This window comes from Aquarana catesbeiana, linkage group LG04 (assembly GCF_042186555.1).
Source record: "Aquarana catesbeiana isolate 2022-GZ linkage group LG04, ASM4218655v1, whole genome shotgun sequence".
NCBI classification, from domain to species: Eukaryota; Metazoa; Chordata; class Amphibia; order Anura; family Ranidae; genus Aquarana; species Aquarana catesbeiana.
This window is the reverse complement of record NC_133327.1, coordinates 136,130,208-136,145,179: the sequence shown is the minus strand read 5'-3', so window position 1 is coordinate 136,145,179 and position 14,972 is coordinate 136,130,208. Positions and strand designations below refer to the sequence as shown.

Sequence of the window (14,972 nt, the reverse complement as noted above, 5' to 3'; positions counted from 1 at the left end):
TTATATGCCCCCGGGCAATACAGTGCACTGGGGCCCTGTCTACACAATCACACATGATTGCCCATCAAATGCAGCTTTACTGTGCCTGTGAATGCAGCCTCACTGTGCCCGTGAATGCAGCCTCACTGTGCCCATGAATGCAGCCTCACTGTGCCCGTGAATGCAGTATCACTGTGCCCATGAATGCAACCTCACTGTGCCCGTGATTGCAGCCTCACTGTGCCCACCATTGCAGCCTCACTGTGCCCGTGGATGCAGCCTCACTGTACCCACCATTGCAGCCTTACTGTGCCCATGAATGCAGCCTCACTGTGCCCACCATTGTAGCCTCAGTGTGCCCACCATTGCAGCCTCACTGTGCCCGCCATTGTGCCTGTGAATGCAGCCTCACTGTGCCCACCATTGCAGCCTCACTGTGCCCGTGAATGCAGCCTCACTGAGCCCACCATTGCAGCTTCACTGTGCCCACCATTGCACCCTCACTGTGCCCACCAGTACAGCCTCACTGTGCCCATGAATGCAGTTTCACTGTGCCCACAATTGCATCCTCACTGTGCCCATGAATGCAGCATCAATGTGCCAATTAATGTAGACTCACCATTGCCTGGTAACACACACACAGCAGGCATCTCCTCCCGTGTATCACGGAGCTGGCTGGGTCTGTGTTCGGCAGCCGCGCTGTAACAAGGTTCGGCCTCCCTAGACCGGCTCATGTGATAGGCGGAACACTGATTCAATCTACTATTACACAAGCTGGTCTAAGGGGGCAGGACCTTGTTACAGCGTGGCCACCGAACACAGAGCCAGCCAGCTCCGTGATACACAGGAGGAGGAGGAGAGAGGGAAAGAGCAGAGCGCTGCAGCCGCAACTCAAAGCGGCCCCAGGGCAGGCGGCCTACCGGGAAATTTCCCAGTAGGCCAGTCCGGCCCTGGCTGGGTTCACTGGGCAGGGGGGCCCCCAGGCAACTGCCCAGTGTGCCCATGCAAAAAGACAGCCCTGAGCCTGACTGAAAAACTCCCAGAGATTGCATCACCCTGTCCTGCATTTTTGCTAGGACGTTGCTAAGAGACTCCTAGATGTTACTATTCACCCCCACCAACACTAAAATGAGCTCTTTCCCTGGTTCATACCCCCTCATATTCCCTTACTCTCCGCTGATGCCGTAGCTCTGAGCTCAGGGTTTGAGAGCTCACTCCTGTGATGTTGGAGGTGAGCAATAACAGCTTGGAATCAAGGCAGGATGGGATCATGTGATCTCTGGGAGTTTTTCAGTCAGGCTTCATGAGGTATGTACATGTACTACATCTATAGCAAGGGCATTATTCAATTGTGGTCAAAGCATATCTATAAACACCTCTTACTTGCATAAGCAGTTTTTTTTCATAGCTCCGAACTAGCCCTGATTTCGAGGGACTGTCCCTGATTTGGAACAAAGTCCCTCTGTCCTTCTTTCCTCCACATTTGTCCCTCATTTTGGTCTGATCTATCTAGTTGTATTCAAAATGCATTTTTTATCATTTAAAAAGTTTTTCCCGGTGCTAAACCTTTCATCCAATTTCTAAACTGCTGCATTTGTAAATTTCAAAAGCCAATATAAAGGAATAGTAGTGGTAAAACAAAAGCACTTGTAGGTTTAACTAATAATTATTTTTTTTTTTTAATTTTCCATTAGGTGGCTGTGGCAGTGGGTGTGTCTTGGTTCTCTCAAAAAGTTAGGAGGTATGGTTTTTTGGTAAGGTGAACTAACCCTTTAACCTTCGGCATTCATAGTTACATAGTTACAAAATAGGTGAGGTTGAAAGTATTACCTTGCATATCCCTGTATGTTGTGGTCGTTCAGTTGCTTATCTAATAGTTTTTTGAACTATTGATGCTCCCCCGCTGAGACCACCACCTGTGAAAGGGAATTTCACATCCTTACCACTCTAATACCCCGTACACACGGTCGGACTTTTTTCGGACATTCCGACAACAAAATCCTAGGATTTTTTCCGACGGATGTTGGCTCAAACTTGTCTTGCATACACACGGTCACACAAAGTTGTCGGAAAATCCGATCATTCTGAACGCGGTGACGTAAAACACGTACGTCGGGACTATAAACGGGGCAGTAGCCAATAGCTTTCATCTCTTTATTTATTCTGAGCATGCGTGGCACTTTGTCCGTCGGATTTGTGTACACACAATCGGAAATTCCGACAACGGATTTTGTTGTCGGAAAATTTTATAGCCTGCTCTCAAACTTTGTGTGTCGGAAAATCCGATGGAAAATGTGTGATGTCGGAATTTCCGACAACAAGGTCCTATCACACATTTTCCATCGGAAAATCCGACCGCGTGTACGGGGCATTACTGTAAAGAACCCTCCACGTAGTTTAAGGTTAAACCTCTTTTCTTCTAATTTTAATGAGTGGCCACATGTCTTTTTAAACTCCCTTCCGCTAAAAAGTTTTATCCCTATTGTGGGGTCACCAGTACAGTATTTGTAAATTGAAATCATATCCCCTCTCAAGCGTCTCTTCTCCAGAGAGAATAAATTCAGTGCTCGCAACCTTTCTTCATAACTAATATCCTCCAGGCCCTTTATTAGCTTAGTTGCCCTTCTTTGTACTCGCTCCATTTCCAGTACATCCTTCCTGAGGACTGGTGCCCAGAACTGGACAGCAAACTCTAGGTGCAGCTGGACTAAAGCCTTGTAGAGTGGGAGAATTATCGTTTTATCCCTGGAGTTAATTCCCTTTTTAATGCATGCCAATATTCTGTTTGCTTTGTTAGCAGCAGCTTGGCATTGCATGCCATTGCTGAACCTATCATCTACTAGGACCCCCAGGTCCTTTTCCATCCTAGATTCCCCCAGGTCCTTTTCTATCCTAGATTCCCCCCCCACCCCCCACCCCCAGTGTATGGATTGCATTCATATTTTTGCCACCCAAATGCATTATATTACATTTTCCTACATTAAACCTCATTTGCCATGTAGTTGCCCACCCCATTAATTTATTCAGATCTTTCTGCAAGGTTTCCACATCCTGCGGAGAAGTTATTGCCCTGCATAACTTATTGTCTTCTGCAAATACAGAGATTGAACTGTTAACCCCATCCTCCAGGTTGTTTATGAGCAGATTAAATAGGATTGGTCCCAGCACAGAACCCTGGGTGACCCCACTACCCACCCCTGACCATTCCGAGTACTCCCCGTTTATCACCAACCTCAGAACTCGCCCTTGTAGCCAGTTTTAAATCCATGTACTCACCCTATGGTCCATGCCAACATACCTTATTTTGTACAGTAAACGTTTATGGGGAACTGTGTCAAATGCTTTTGCAAAATCCAGATACACCACATCCACGGGCCTTTCTTTATCTAGATGGCAACTCACCTCCTCGTAGAAGTTTAACAGATTGGTTTGGCAAGAATGATTCTTTATGAATCCATGCTAATTACTGCTAATGATAACGTTCTCATTACTAAAATCATGTATATAGTCCTTTATCATCCCCTCCAAGAGCTTACATACTATTGATGTTAGGCTAACTGGTCTGGAATTCCCAGGAATGTATTTTGGGCCCTTTTTAAATATTGGTGCTACATTGGCTTTTCTCCAATTAGCTGGTACCATTCCAGTAAGTAGAATGTCAGTAAAAATTAGGAACAATGGTCTGGCAATTACTTGAGTTCCCTAAGTACCCTCGGATGCAAGCCATCTGGTCCCGGTGATTTATTAATGTTAAGTTTCCCAAGTCTAATTTTAATTCTGTCCTCTGTTAACCATGGAGATGCTTCCTGTGATGTGTCATGAGGATAAACACTGCAGTTTTGATTACTGAAGCCCCTCGATTCACTCGTGAAGACTGAGGAGAAGAATACATTCAATACCTTCTCCATCTCCCCATCCTTTGTAACCAGATGTCCTTCCTCATTCTTTATGGGGCCAATATGGTCTGCAAATGTGTAAAATAGGGGCATGTATAAAAAATTGTTTTATTCAAATTATTAAAAGGGTTATATACTACTAAAAATGTTTCAGAGTGCAATCTATGGTGTTTACCATATTATTATTTTACAGGTTGAGGCGTCTGTATATTCTGTATACTGTTTTTAGTGTAAAAATTAATCTAAAACTTTTATTACTACACAAAGCAGTTTATCATGAGCTGAACTGAAAGATCTATGACTTTTTGTACACAAAATGCCTATTTGTTTCAAATATTGTTCACAAATCTGTCTAAATCTGTGTTAGTGAGCACTTCTCCTTTGCCAAGATAATCCATCCACCTCACAGGTGTGTCATATCAAAATGCTGATTGGACAGCATGATTATTGCACAGGTGTGCCTTAGGCTGGCCACAATAAAAGGCCACTCTAAAATGTACAGTTTTATCACACAGCACAATGCCACAGATGTCGCAAGTTTTGAGGGAGCATGCAATCGGCATGCTGACTGCAGGAATGTCTACCAGAGCTGTTCCCCTTGAATTGAATGTTCATTGCTCTACCATAAGCAGTCTCCAAGGTGCTTCAGAGAATTCAGCAGTACATCCAAGCAGCCTCATAACCGCAGACCACGTGTAACCACACCAGCCCAGCATCTTCACCTCCAAGATCGTCTGAGACCAGCCACCCAGACAGCTGCTGCAACAATCAGTTTGCATAACCAAAGAATTTCTGCACAAACTGTCAGAAACCGTCTCTGGGAAGCTCATTTGCATGCTCGCCGTCCTCATCGGAGGTCTCGATCTTACTGCAGTTCGTCGTTGTAACCGACTTGAGTGGGCAAATGCTCACACTCGATGGCGTCTGGCACTTTGGAGAGGTGTTCCCTTCACAGATGATTCCTGGTTTTCACTGTACAGGGCAGATGGCAGACAGCGTGTATGGCGTCATGTGGGTGAGTGGTTTGCTGATGTCAACGTCGTGGATCAAGTGGCCCATGGTGGCGGTGGGGTTATGGTATGGGCAGGCATATGCTATGGACAACAAACACAGGTGCATTTTAAATGCACAGAGATACTGTGACGGGATCCTGAGGCCCATTGTTGTGCCATTCATCCACGACCATCACCTCATGTTGCAGCATGATAAAGCACTCCCCATGTTGCAAGGATCTGTACACAATTCCTGGAAGCTGAAACATCCCAGTTCTTGCATGGCCAGCATACTCACTGGACATGTCACCCATTGAGCATGTTTGGGATGCTCTGGATCGGCGTATACAACAGCGTGTTCCAGTTCCTGCCAACATCCAGCAACTTCGCACAACCATTGAAGAGGAATGGACAAACATTCCACAGGCCACAATCAACAACCTGATCAACTCTATGTGAAGGAGATGTGCTGCACTGCATGAGGCAAATGGTGGTCACATCAGATACTGACTGTTTTTTGGACCCCCCCCAAAGCCCCCCAATACAGTAAAATTGCACATTTTAGAGTGGCCTTTTATTGTGGCCAGCCTAAGGCACACCTGTGCAATAATCATGCTGTCTAATCAGCATCTTTATATGCCACACCTGTGAGGTGGATGGATTATCTCGGCAAAGGAGAAGTGCTTACTAACACAGATTTGGACATATTTGAGAGAAATTGGCCTTTTGTGTACATAGAAAAAGTCATAGATCTTTCAGTTCGGCTCATGATAAATAGGGGCAAACACAAAAGTGTTGCGTTTATAATTTTGCTCAGTGTATTTATAAGATAATTCAACAAGGACCAGTTTACTGTATCATGAAAATGATGCCCCAAACCACAACCTATGCTGTCCACAAATCTATGATTACATAAGGGTTCTAAAATATATCTGTTCTAAAAATTCCAGATGACCTCCTCAGCATAGAAATCTAAGCAGATAGTAAATTGCTGATGTACTCTGGGACCTGAAATTACAGTACAAAGTCAATTCTAAATTTAACCATAGGCTGTTCTAATCTGAATAGATCATAGTTAACCACTGGATGGCAGCCTATAGTGCTGGTAGGTGTTTATTGAAAAAAATATTACATGCACCATACATAGCTATTAACATTAGATCTGAGGTCAGTAACCTTTTGCACATCAAGTGCCATTTTTACAAGCACTTGACAACCAGCATGCCAGTGAACAATAGTGCACCATACTCGCATACTATGTTTTAAATTTTTCAATTGCACTCATAATTGCACTAATGGTTAAATGTATTAGCTATTATATTAAGTGGTGCGCACCCTAAATGTGTATAATTAGACCTCGGAGGAACTCCATTGCCTGCACCTTTACATCTCAGATCACCCCAATACTTGCATCTTCACGCCTCAGATTGCTCCCAGTTCCTGCACATTTGCACCTCAGATTAGTCCAATTCCTGCATCATCACACCTTAAATCACCCCAATTCCTGCACCTTCACATCTCAGATTACCCCAATTCCTGCACCTTCACATCTCAAATCAGTCCCAATTGCTGTACCTTCACACCTCAGATCAGTCCCAATTCCTGCAACTTCACATCTCAAATTGATTCCAATTCTTGCACCTTTACACCTCAGATCACCCCAATTCCTTCACACCTTAGATCATTCTAATTCCTGCACCTTCATATCTCAAATAAGCCCAAATCCTCCACCTTTACACCTCAGATCAGCCCAAATCTTGCACCTTCACACCCCAGATCAGTTTAATTGATGCACCTTCACACCTGAGATCACCCCAATTCCTGTATCTTTACACATGAGATCACCCTAATTTCTGCACCTTCACATCTCAAATCCCGTCTCATTTCCTGCACCCTCACATCTCAGATCACCCCAATTCCTTCACACCTTTGATCAATCCAATTCCTGCACCTTCATACCTCAGATTAGCCCAATTCCTCCACCTTTACACCTCAGATCACCCAGTTCATTCATACCTCAGATCTGTCCAATTCCTGTGTCAAAGGCTTATTAGTGTCAAAGGCTTATTTTGACAATTACATAAAGTTTATGCAGAGTCAATATTTGCAGTGTTGACCTTTCTTTTTGAAGACCACGGCCACATCCTGACTGATGGCAGTCCATTCTTGCATAATCAATGCTTGGAGTTTGTCAAAATTTGTGGGGTTTTTTTGTTCAACCACCCCTTGAGGATTGACTACAAGTTTTCAATGGGATTAAGGTCTGGGCAGTTTAATGGCCATGGACCAGAATATTTGATGCTCTGTTCCCCAAGCCACTTAGTTATCACTTTTGCCTTATGGCAAGATGCTCCATCATGCTGTAAAAGGCATTGTTTGTCACCAAACTGTTCTTGGATTGTTGGGAGATGTGGCTCTCGGAGGATGTTTTTGTACCATTCTTTATTTATGGCTGTGTTCTTAGGCAAAATTGTGAGTGAGTCCTCTCCCCTGGCTGAGAAGCAACCCCACACATAAATGGTCTCAGGATTCTTTACTGCTGGTATGACACAGGACTGATGGTAGCGCTCACCTTTTCTTCTCCGGGCAAGGTTTTTTCCAGATGCCCCAAACAATTGGAAAGAGGATTCATCAGAGAAAATGACCTCAGCAGTCCAATCCCTGTACCTTTTGCAGAATATCAGTCTGTCCCTGATGTTTTTTCCTGGAGAGAAGTGGCTTCTTTGTTGCTGTTCTTGACACCAGGTCATCCTCCAAACGTCTTCACATCACTGTGCGTGCAGTTATACTCACACCTGCCTGCTGCCATATCTGAGCAAGCTCTGCACTGGTGGTGCACCGATCCCGCAGCTGAATCAACTGTAGGAGACAGTCCTGTCGCTTGCTGGACTTTCATGGGGGCCCTCAAGCCTTCCTCACAAATACAGTGGAAATGTTTTTTGGGGGATTAAGTTAATTTTCATGGCAAAGAGGGACTTTGCAATTAATTTCAATTCATCTGATCACTCTTCATAACATTCTGGAGTATATGCAAATTGCCATCATAAAAACTGAGGCAGCATACTTTGTGAAAATTAATATTTGTGTAATTCTCAAAACTTTTCGCCACGTCTGTATTGTAGCTTTAAATAATGTCAGGGAGATGAGTGGGCCATGGGTTAGGCATTGTACTGGACAGATTTGTACTTGCCAGACTACCTACCTGCTCATCTGTCCCACCCCTATACCCCCTGCGCATCTGCCCCACCACTGTACCCCCCCTCCTCATCTGTCCCATCACTGTACACCCTGCTCATCTATACCACAAGTGTACCCTTCTCATCTGTAATACCACTTTACCCCCTGCTCATCTGTACCACAACTGTACCCCCCTTGCTTATCTGTCCCACCACTGTACTACCACTGTGCCCCCCTGCACATTGATCCCACCAGCATTCCCCCTTGCAAACTTACTCAGCCAGTGTAGTACCTTGCATATTGGTTCCACATTTCATGGCTGCATGCAGTCCTGGTAGGAGGAGTTGGTTGACAGGAAAAGGTATAGTGAGGCGTCTTTTAAAAAAAAATTACGGGCAATACACCCTGCTAGCAATGCTGCAGGGAGTTAGTGTCCTCTGTACATTAGTGCCAGCGTGCCACTGAAAAAGGCTCCACATGCCAGTGTTTTGCACTTTAGCTGGGGGATGTAGATACAGTAGATAGATAGATAGATAGATAGATAGATAGATAGATAGATAGATAGATAGATAGATAGATAGATAGATAGATAGATAGATAGATACTCACAAATGTCAATTTATGCGTTAATAGCTGTATTAAAATGGCACTAAACAATGTCCTTATTCTCCAAAAATAATCCAAACAAATCCATTACTTAATAGCCCTATAATCTATGTTTCATTAAATCCTTTCTTACTGTGTTTTTCTGCCTCCTTGTAACATCCTCTGTGAGCTTCTGAGGCTCTTATTTTACTCCCTCACCCCTATTTGTCAATTTATGCGTGGAACAAGCAGTACACTTTAATTGCAGTCATATGCACTGCTTTATGCACACTACAAATCCCATAGCTCAGTGTTTCTTAATTTTTTTTTTTTCATTCAAGGCACCCTTTAGAATTGTGCACAATTTCGGGGCACACCAGTCTGAAGGCTTATTCACACCAGGAGCTGCTTCTGAGTGCACATGCTTTTTTGCACGTTCTTTAGTGGGCAGCTGTTTGCATGTGAAACAAAAATGCAAAAAGTGCCGGCATGATTTTTAAAATTGCACCACACCAAAACGCATGATACTGTAGTTTAGCAAGTGCAAACACACACTAATTTAATAGATGTGTGGGGGTGCCATTAATAATTAATAGTACCTGTGAACATCTGTAAAAGGCAGCGCATTTTGTGAGGTGCAAGAAAACCCCCCCCCCCCCCCCCCCAAACTAAACCTGCTAGCACAGTGGTCTCCAAATGGTGGCCCTTTGTTTGCCTTTATCAGGCCCCAGGGGCACTTTCTCATCTATTGATATGAGGCATTATTCCTTCCACTGATACCAATGATGAGGCACCTACAATGCAGCACTTTTTCTTCCACTGACACCAAACGAGGGGGCAATATTCCACCCACTGACCCCAATGATGGGGCGCTAGACCTTCCGCTGACCCCAACGATGGGGTACTATTCCTTTCCCTATTGCCAATGATGGGGCACTATGCCTTCTACTATTACCAATGATAGGGCACAATTCCTCCTCTTACTGCCCACGGGCAATATGTAATTTTTCTACCCCCACTAACACTGAGACATTGTTTACGCCCAATGACACATTTTCTGAGGCATTTTCTACTCCCATGGCCACAATCCGGCCCCCCCTAAAGTCTGAAGGACAGTAAACTGGCCTGGCCCCTTGTTTAGAAAGTTTGGAGACCCCTGTGCTGGCACAACTACCCCCCCACAAATCCTCTCGCCTAGCCCAAACCCCCCACCCCCCAAATCCCCTCTCTCAACATACTCCCCACACTCCAGCTCCTCTCCCTCTTGTCTGTCCTATACAGGAGATAACACAGAATGCTATAGGGGCTGTACAGGGTTTGATTACCACCCCCTCCCCACAATTTTTGTGGACATAAGTAGTGTTTGGTAAGAGAATAGGGGGTGGTAATCAAACCCTGTACAGTCCGATCTACTCTCTGCTTTCTCCTGTATACAGACAGTAGGGAGAGTACACAGCCCGCCCCACATCCCAGCTCTCTCCTCCTCTCTGCTACTATCTGTACCCCTGTTGGCAACCCAGAAAGCTATACACCTGACATGTCCTTAGCAACCGATAACATCATTGATTGAAAGGACGCAGGCCCAGAATTCTGTTTTGCCGCCAGGAGTACAGATAGCAGCAGAGAGGAGGGGAAAGCTGGGAGAAGGTGTGCGCTGTGCTCTCTCCCCCATGTCTATACAGGAGTTCATGCAGAACATCTAAGATAGGACTGTACAGGGTTTGCTTACCGCCCGCCATTCTCTTCCACACACTACTCTGGTCCTGGCAGGAGAAATTGTGGGGAGGGAGTGCATTAATACTTTCTAATGGTCAGAATAAATTAATAATCTGGCCAATAGAATACATTAACGCTAAACACGCATGAACATGCATAAACGTGCAAAGACGCACATAGAGGTGCATGCAAAAACAGGGCTTTTACCACAGTTTTCCAGCTGCTTTTCTTGTATGGGTCCTTTGGAGTACAGTGTGCATGAGGCCTTACCTAGTTACATTGGTCCAGGTTGAATCAATGTAACTATGTATATACCATATCTGGCTGATGCTGGAAATCATAGACACCGGAACTCTAGTGATCTCCACTTGCTTTCGGGTCTGATGCTGAGTGGCTGCCCTATTGTGAACACAGAATGTTGACTAATTGGCACAAGTCCCATTCAGAGAATGCTTTTGAAGCACTACCCCCACAGAGGCTGCTTGTAACTGGCTCTCCTACTCTTGCACAGCCAGACAACATGCATTTCCCACTTGCATCCAAACACAAGAAGTCAGTCCCTTGTTTTTTTCTTTATGTTTTATTAGGGGCAACAACTTGGATGGATGAAAGGATTTTTAGGATGCCCAACTTGAATCAAGAACAACAACAGGGGACAACTTCCTTCCTCTGTACAAAAGATCCTGGACTGTTTTACTTACTGTATACAAATTTATATACTAAAAGTGCAGCGCTGAAAAAACAATATGTGAAAAAACAGTGATAGTCTCACAAAACCATATCTCATATAAACAATAAAGTGCAATGTGCGAATGATAATATGTTTAAAAAGTTTGGTTAATATTTGTGAAAAAAGTCCAAAACGAAGAAGTCCCTATGCAATCAAAATGATTATGGATGGCAGTGATGAAAATCCATATATATCACCCATAAGTGAATATCCACAAAAAATGGGTATTGCGCTTACCAGAAAGTGTGGACCCAGTTACCGTGGTACTTAGTCAACAAAGCATGTGTAATCCAGACAGTAGTTGTGGGAAGACGGCTCTGAGGGTCTCACATCACAGCCTCAAGACAGGATCGCCACTTAGTTGTATTGTACGTTCCAATGGACCATAAAAACATAACAAAGCCTCCATATAGTGTAAAACTGTAACTTGTAGTTTTATTAGAAACGGTAGAACACTTACATCATCTCCAAAGTTAAAAAGCCTGTTACGAAATCCAACAGAAGAAAGACATGTAGAATGCAATGGTCTGGCTAGAGCTTGAAACCGACACATTTCATCTGCTAAGACATCATCTGGATATATACACACAGTCCTTAGTCGATTTAGTAGCAAAAGCCCATTACAGACATTACTGCATGCAGGAGTGTATCCTTTAGTTTAAAAGAAGTGGGTAACAATTCACCCAGAGAGAGGAATATATAGCTTGCTGGCAGACCGGTAAGGTGTGGTCTGTGCCTAAGTGGAACACTAAGCAAAAGAAAAAACACAGTTGTGTAGCACATGAAAACAACAAATATCTTCCAAAAAGATAGCATGACATGAATCACATATACATACTGAATGGATCCTCCTGAGCCAGCCCAAGCCCAGCCTGGAGCTGGTGTCTCCCCTAGACCTAGAAGACCCCTCCTAGGCCACCGACAGTCTCCCCAGCACTCTATCTTCCACCTGACTCTCTTGATGGCATGACTCATCCATATTTAAATGCTGGCTCAGCCACCCTGCCAGGCCTAGTGCCTGGGGATTGGCCAAGTTCCCCTAAGTCTGCAGATCAACCCTCCTGGCCTCCGCCCTCTAACTTCTAGAAGTTTCTTCCAACTTCCAGAACTAGAGGGAGGCACCAGAGACCTGCCTCTGTGAGTCATTCAGCCTGACCTGCAGTAAACCCTGACCCAGATTCTAGACTCACACTTACCATGAGTCAATGAATCTACCTGCACTTAACTTCTAGCACACTAAAGGGTGCTACACTTTGGAGGGGCAGGGCTTGGACATCATGCTATGCTTTGCAAAGCATTCTCTGAACAGCACCTGTTCTGTGCGGCCGACCTCCTGAATGTATCAGGCCAGTCACTCAATGCGGGACCTTGAAGCAAGTGAAGGCCAACAGATCTGTGGTGCTTTCTTCACTGATTTCCAGCTTCCAGGGGCATTGGCTAGGTATGGCATATCCATAGTTACACTGGTCCAAGCTGGACCAGTGTAACTATGTATAAAATATCCATACCTGGAATTCATCTTTTATATTAGTTAAAAAAAGGAGGGCAAACTGCTGCATGTATCAGGTGAAGTCACCTAGAGGTACCCTAACAGATGTTGTCTGAGCTGTTTTAACAGGCAAAACTCTTGTTTGGAATGACACCTCTGGCAGGTGATGCTGGCTCCCCGAAGCGTGTAGTCTAAGTAACAGCTTTGTTTTCACCAGAGCACCCTGAAAGCAGTGATGGGCCAGTGACCCTAGTAGCCTCTTGGCTACTTTGCTGCAAGATGACACCAGGTAGTTGCCAGCCATTAGGATTGCCACCAAGGGGTTGCAGGAACAAGATGGCTACACTGAGGAGACAATAAAATGATATAGTGGAAGGTCAGAATCAGAGAAACTATCAAGGCAGGTGACAGGCAAGACTATAGTCAGTGTCCTGACAAAGATTCAGGATGGTGGCAGGCAATATTCGGTGACAGCAGGCAAGAGAGTAGTTGGTGTCCAGGCGGCGGTCAAGGCAGGCCACAGAATGTGGATAACAGGAACAAGCAGACTTGGCAAGGGGGGGGGGCTGGAGACATGGGCGGAGTCAGACAATCTGGATCATTCCGAATGTGCAAGGCAGGACATCAGTACTCTCACATACTATGTAGCTGGCAGAAGGGACAGCACTGGCCACCATAATGGAAGATGTTTAAATACCTTCCTTGGCCTGTATACAGATATAAGCAGCTAACATATGATTTAACTAAATAGCAGCCCTTCAACAATTACATTTAAATTGTAGTTGCAGTTCTCCTTTTAAGTTAAGTTGTAAAAAAAAATAATACAAGTAAAGTAAATATAGTACAAAAGTGCAGAGGAACAATCTAACATGTTCCTAGTGCTGACTGATGAGTTTTATTGGATGTGCTTGCCATGTTAAATTTAATGAAGATCTTTACAAATATTTAACAGATCTAGACAATATTGCATTCAGGAAAGATTTATTTCATACAGCCTGTCTTGTTTAAAATAACAGCTTCATTAGACCAAAAATGTACTGGTTATAATAAATGTCTGCAGTCCCTTAAATAGAAGTATAAAACTAGTATGAATACCAAAGTATACCAATGTTCATTTACAGTAGCACACAGAATCTGGTGCAGCTGTGCATAGTAACCAATCAACTTCTAACTTAAGCTTGTTCAATTAACCCTTTCATGACTAAGCCTATTTTTGAAATTTGGTGTTTAAAAGTTAACCACTTGACCACTCGGCACTTAAACCCCCTTAATAACCAGACCAATGTTCAGCTTTTGGTGCTCTCACATTTTGAATAACAATTACTCAGTCATGCAACACTGTACCTATATGACATTTTTGTCCTTTTTTTCACACAAATAAAGCTTTTATTTGGTGGTATTTAATCACCGCTGGGTTCTTTATTTTTTGCGCTATAAAAGAAAAAAGACAGAAAATTCTGTAAAAAAATGCATTTTTCTTTGTTTCTGTTATAAAATTTTGCAAATTAGTAATTTTTCTTCATATATTTTGGCCAAAATTTATACCGCTACATATCATTGGTAAAAATAACCCAAATCGGTGTATATTATTTGGTCTTTGTGAAAGTTATAGAGTCCAAAAGCTATGGTGCCAATATCTGAAAATTGATCACACCTGAAGTACTGACGGCCTATCTAATTTCTTGAGACCCTAACATGCCAGAAAAGTACAAATACCCCCCTTTTTGGAAAGAAGACATTCCAAGGTATTTAGAAAGATGCATGATGAGTTTTTTGAAGTTGTAATTTTTTCCCACAATTCATTGCAAAATCAAGATTTTTTTTTTCTTTTTTTTTTCACAAAATTGTCATATTAGCAGGTTATTTCTCACACACAGCATATGCATACCACAAATTACACCCCAAAACACATTCTGCTATTACTCCCGAGTATGGCGATACCACATGTGTGAGACTTTTACACAGCGTGGCCACATACAGAGGCCCAACATCCACGGAGCACCTTCGGGCGTTCTGGAGCACCCAGGCCAATTCTGACATTTCTCTCCTACATGTAACAATCATCATTTATTTGCTAGAAAATTACATAGAACCTCAAAACATTATATATGTTTTTTTAGCAAAGACCCTAGAGAATACAATGGCGGTCCTTGCAACTTTTTATTTTGCACGGTATTTGCGCAGCAATTTTTCGAACGTGTTTTTTTTGGAAAAAAACTGTTTTGTGCTTTTAAAAAAAAAAAAACAGTAAAGTTAGCCCAATGTTTTTGCATAACGTGAAAGATAAAGTTAAATAGATACCTAACATGTCACCCTTCAAAATTGCACACGCTCGTGGAATGGCGCCAAACTTCGCTACTTAAAAATCCCCATAGGCGACGCTTTAACATTTTTTACTGGTTACATGT

The 14,972-nt window shown here is 43.5% G+C and overlaps 1 protein-coding gene across 5 annotated transcripts in view; it reads left to right on the top strand.

The window, feature by feature from the left end:
• Positions 1-14,972, top strand: part of NGEF (neuronal guanine nucleotide exchange factor) — a 246,581-nt gene that overhangs the window by 36,831 nt on the left and 194,778 nt on the right. Inside the window, exon 2 of one of the 5 annotated variants that reach the window (XM_073625708.1) lies at positions 1,674-1,720. The exons of 3 other annotated variants lie outside the window; for them this stretch is intronic. The gene's annotated coding sequence lies outside the window, so the exon portion shown is untranslated. Of the gene's footprint in view, positions 1-1,673; positions 1,734-14,972 lie in introns of all 5 variants that reach the window. One more of the 5 variants, XM_073625709.1, reaches the window with a different exon arrangement.